Below are 6,000 nucleotides of genomic sequence, written 5' to 3' on the forward strand. Positions count from 1 at the left end.
TTTCAATAAAAAGAGAAATAAAAATTATGAGCAAAGAGTAGTGAGAAATGTAATCAATATCGCATAACAATTGTACAGATGCTTAACTGTACAACCTGTTGCTTGATTTTGTAGGTCCTCCAGAGCATAATAAGACACACATAATATACCAATAGAGAAATAACATCACCAAACCAAGGGTGAAAATAGGTCACTCCTAAAGGAGGTACTATCATAAAAGTGTAACAGGATACTTCAGTAGTATAATAAAAAGAGACATTGTCCTTCAAGATAAACACTGGAGTAAAAGCAGTCTGCTTCACTACAGAGGAAATGCTTTAATCTCTCCACACAGTCTTGATGACTCACATTTTGCAGAACTGAATTGTGTTATTGTTAACAACAACAATAACAACAACAATTTCACACATAAATGTACTGGAGGCTTGATTCCGGCTGTGTGCTTCTGATTTGTGACTATCCTGTGATTGTGGATGGTACAGAACAAAGCTGCTTCCCTGTGTTCATTAACAGAAGAGAGAAAGGCAAAGCCTGAGCAGCTAGAAAGAGTAGATAAAATACATGCAATAAAAATTATATGACTACATATATCACCCTGACAGCCTATAATTTTATCTGCAAGTGCAGAACCCCTTCCTTGCTTTTGAAATGTTCTGCTGAGAAGGGGGTGGGAGGTGGAGAGTGAGGCATAGGTTGGGGCTGTTTGTGTTTGGGGGAGGGATGGTGCTTGATGAGTGTCACTGCAAGCCAGTGGCTGGTTACTATTTTTGGAAGAATATCGCATGCTTGAAGAGAAGGTGCTGTTTAGAAATACTGAACTCAAGAACTTCAGCTTTTACTAAGTGGATATTATACTGCTGATTGTCCCTCTCTTTTGTACTTGGCATAATTATTCTTGGCAACAGCGCAGACTATCTAAGTCAAGTCAATTTGCATTTGTGCAAGACTTCATTGCAGATGAAGAGGAGGCCAGGCTGTCATTTTCAGTGACATTCATGGCCTCTTCACTGTTGCAGTTTCCCCATTTTAAGAGAGTGCTGTCTGCCTGTCATCTCGACCAGCTAAACGTCTTTTCTCCCACAACAGAAAAGGTTTATGGACAAGCAGCAATTGAAAAGGCACCTTAAGAAAACTGGTTTAAATTAAGTGCCGTTTTCCCAGCTGTCCTCTGAACAGCATAGTAAGAATCAGTTTACTTACATAAGAACTGAAGCAATGAAAAAGAATCTGGAGGTACTGGTGGGCTTTATGCCTAAAAAAAGCAGCAATAATTTTATTACCCGAATAAAGCTTTTTTTCTGAGTGTGTGTCCAGACTTTACAGGTTGTCTTTGTTGATGAATTCAATCTTGTGAGCAAAGTCAACACCATTCATTTTTATAGCTGATTTCAGCACTGGTTGCAGCATTTTTAGCAGGCAGTACCCTTATTGCTGGCCATTTTTGTTGTTTCAGTGTTCAATGTTGTTTCAATGAGAGTTTGCCGATTCTCAACCAGAAAATGTCAATAAAAAAACAGCAGCTGACTGCATCCTGTGCTCGGGCTGGTGACCTCAGTCATTGCACCGCAAATTCTGCAAATCATATTTTGGAGAAAACGAAAAGTCTTGTACCATATGACTCCCTCTGCTTGATTCAGCTCGATTTGGACTGAAAAAAGGGTCTGTGCCAATCTATCACTTTCAGAAAACGAAACTAAAAAATTACAAAGGGAGAACGCATGTCCCTTGGTGGTAATGTGTGATTTTCCAACAGGATTAATCATCTTCATTAAGGGATTTTCAGTTGGTTCCAAATCTATTCATACCCTTGATGCAATGTTACTGATGTTGCAACTAGTGATGCATTATGATGTAATTTAAACCTCCTCCTGAGAATTGCCTTATTAATTAGATAAGATCACTTTATTGGCCATATCCAATCTCTTGCATTAGGAATTTGTCTTTTCGCGTACCCCAGCTTGCTCTCCATGAGACACACACACAGGGAGAGAAGCTGGGGGTCAGAGCGCAGGGTCAGGCATTTATACAGCACCCCTGGAGCAGTTGGGGTTAAGGGCCTTGCTTGGGGCCCAATGGAGTAGGATTCCTCTGCCGGCCGCGGGATTTGAACCAGCAACCTTCCAGCCACAGTCGCAGATCCTGAGCCAAAGAGCCACCTCTCTGCCCCTTTTTAAAGATTTTTAAGATAATAGAGTGCCAGATGCACATATTCATTTTGATGATATACATTATCAAAACCAAAGGAGGATCAATTAAATACTGATGGCAGGGGTGTGAATAATTTTGAACATTGTTTATTTGAAAAGCTATGCAATTATTTTAGACAGAACATTTGTTTTTGCAATATCCAGAAAGGAAATATTTCAATATTTCACATACTAAAGGTATATTTGCAATTTGTTTTTTGCTAAAACTTTCAACTATATTGTATGAACAATTTGAATGCAATTGGATCCAAATCCATGGTGTAATACAGATTGGCCAACACCTCCTGACAGCACAGGCGCTGAATCACACACGCATGTACAGCCTGTACAGGGTGTTGCAATTAGCGGCCCCTTTCCTTCCAGCTGACAGTCTTTTGAAGCTAAGTAGCCAGGAGCACTTCCCTTCGCCTTTGTCCTTGTTCAGTCTGTCTTCATCGATGTCTTCACAAGAACTCTCCATTATATTGCAACATCATTTTCAATAAATAGAAACTTTTATCTTCATTATTGGCTGATGCACACCATGGGGACACTGCCTCGTCTCTCCATGCCCCTCACGGAGTCACACCAGTGAGCTTCATAGCCCAGTGTTGTCTATAAGCCATCCTCACCAATTACATTGCCACTCAGTGATTTATGCACCCTGTGGGGATGTGATGCAGAGATCCCGGTGAATATCTATGCCTCTATGCCATCAAAGCTTTGCAATTACCTTCCTCCTGAAGAAAAAGATACTGTTTCCTTTCAACCTCCTAAAAGATCCTCAGTGCATATATTTTTAGATTCATGCATTATTCATTGCTTGGTGATAAAAACGCACCTGCATTTCACAGTTTAAAAATACTACATTGCTGTGTAGTGATGGGTGGAACACCACAGGGCTCATTGGCTTATTATAAACTGTTAAAAATAATTACAAGCAGCTTTCCTTTACAGCTTTGATTTAAAAAAAAAACATTTAAATATCCATTTTCAGGAGCGTGTCACAGAGCCAGTCGATTTTGCGTGAAGCGATCTTTCTTCAGCGCTGAAGTGCAAAATAAACCAAACATCAAAATTAAAATTTTCTCATGTTGAAATAAACAATCACAAAGCATGATAAGTAATATTATTTGCTTCCATTGCCATGAAAACAAATATTCCAGAAGACCACATAATCAAAAATATTACAATACGCTTCTATAATAAAACAAGCCCAGTAATGAGACAACAGTATTTGTTAAACGTGGAATGGGCACGATTCACTGAAACAAAACACATTTTGCAAATATTTGGCTTATTTCCTGATTTTATTAATTTTCTGATAAACATTTTAAACAACTTTCAACATTGACTCCTGTGAGAATGGAAAGACAGGCCAATGCACAGACACCAGTCCCAGGAAACAGCTGTGACAGAGGCTGGAAACGAGAGCCCTTCTGTAGACAAGCTCACATCAGAGGAGGCAAATTTGTCTACAATAGATTTCTCAAAGTCTGCCTACAGAGATGAAGCTTGAAATGGAGAGTTTATGTGAGGCTCGGTTTCAACTGATGCGAGCGCAGTTTATATATTTTTACAACTCTGCTGCCTCACTGAATCATCATCTTTGCATCATCTATAGGAAAACATAGATTTGAATTACAAATGCTAAACTTGGGATAAAACATTAATCAAAATTCACACTGGTAGAGAAACAAAAAGGGTCCTGCGTGTCATGCAATGTGTAGGGCTTTGCCATTCAGTAGATAAACATCACATTTTCAGGATCATCTTGACTAATTAAGACAGCAGTTGGCTCAGTCTAGTCTCTGAAAGGTCAGGTGGAATGAAAAGCAAAAGGCCCTGCAGTTCTGCTGATGCAGGGCTGTTCTTCCTGATAGATCTCAGGCAGCATCGTGGGGTGTGATATCATCCATGACTGAGACGGTATCCACTGCTGATGCTCCCCTGCTTCGTCCTTCCTGCTAGCTGGTGGGACAGGCTGCCATGTTGAGCTTGATCAGACGGGAGCGTTGCTCCAGAACAGCAGAGCAGGGTGATCGCCACTAGGGCAGGAAATGCCAACAGAGGAACAGGGCCTGTTGTCTTCCTTCGCTGGACACTAGCAGGGGAGCCTGTGTAGCTGCTGAGTGGCAGCATGAGGAGAAACAAAGAGATGCACTCCTCTACACAGAGGCCTTACAATACCGTGTCAGCTGGGCTCATTAATGTGGCTTGATTGGACCTGGCTGCAGACACAGGGAGTCTCTGGAGCTCTGGGGTGGATCTGAAGTGACTTGTTTCTAATGGCTTATTTCTCTCACACATTAGATTGCAGCCTTTGACCTGCGAACAAGGCGTCTTGTACCAACAGGTTTACCTTTGCTGCTTAGAAAGGAAAAACAGAAAGTCAGAACTCTACAGATCAGTGAACGACAGGCGATATCGTCTAGGAGCACAGTTTATCTTCATAGGAGAAAATATCAGAAAGAACAAGGGTGAACCTCGCTGCTCCTACCCTGTTCCTCTCTCCCGTTTTCATATCAAAGCCTTTGTTCAAAATCCTCTCATCTGTACAACAGAGGGTTTAAAAGACCCAAGCAAGCTTCGAATCATCTTGCAGTATCTTGCAGACCCTCACCTTAAAAATGTACCACCCACCCCCCACTCTCCCAGACGGTTAAGACTAAAACTACAACTGTGAATCTTTGACGGGCGTCAGGGTTTTGGTGATGAAGACTCAGTGTTGTTGTATTTTATAATTTAGGACAAAGCTTGTTTCTTTCAGAGGAGAGAGCATGTACTGTATGTGACCTCCTTGAGGTCATAAACCTGGACCCGCAGAATATTTAAGAGCATTTGTCATCTTTAATGAAGAGCATTGATTATATGATCACTGTTTTAAAAAACCTAACAAATGACTAATATGTTCTTTTTAAAAAAAAATCAATATGGCTGCTTTCCAGGAGAGGATAAGAAGGACCTGGCTATTGATTGAGCACAGAGAGGATCGCTGCTCCATGACATTGGGGGAGCTACCACAGCTGAAATAAAACAGTCACCTCTCAGAACAAGAACATGAGAACGGAAAGGAGAACACAGCTCATCAAGCCCACCGGGGCTGAAGAGATTAAACGACGGGCAGAAACCAAGTCTCGTTTTTAAAACACTTTCCAAAGTTCATTTATATCACTAAACACAATTTCAGCTGACTTTTTAATGTATGTATCTCAAAAGGTAATGAAGGCACAGGCTTAAATCTTCATGGTGCTTCTGGCATCAGAGATACAGTAGCCTGAACTTTACCTCGGTGTTCAGGGACCTCCTTGGCTTCAAGAGATGATTTTCATCTGCTTGAAATGAATTTGGTGGCTTTATCCCTCCTTCAACACACAGGCTGTGTCTTGAAATTACACAAATAGCTCTTTGTATCCATTAATTAGTTTCTTCAATTGTTCAGAAGCTTATTTGTAAGTAATGTGCAGTTAGTTTACAATAAAACAGATTTATTCACTATTGGTTTAACAGCTACACAAAAGGGTATTAATTTAGGCATGTTTATTACTTACGATTGTAGGCAGCTTTTCCTTTGAAGATTTTTCTATTACTGCATTTACAAATTGAATACTGAAAAAATTATGTATTTAACATTATTTTACATCCTGAACTGCTGTATACTCGAAAAGCACTGATACACCAAACCAAATTTGATAGTTTCATATTTATGTGCCACATACTTGGAAAATAATCATTAAAATGTCTGGACTACCTTTGTTGATATTTACATATACTGTATATTTAGACTGATTTTAAACATCATATATAAATATCC

Source organism: Atractosteus spatula, chromosome 9 (genome assembly GCF_055471065.1).
Source record: "Atractosteus spatula isolate fAtrSpa1 chromosome 9, fAtrSpa1.hap1, whole genome shotgun sequence".
NCBI classification, from domain to species: Eukaryota; Metazoa; Chordata; class Actinopteri; order Semionotiformes; family Lepisosteidae; genus Atractosteus; species Atractosteus spatula.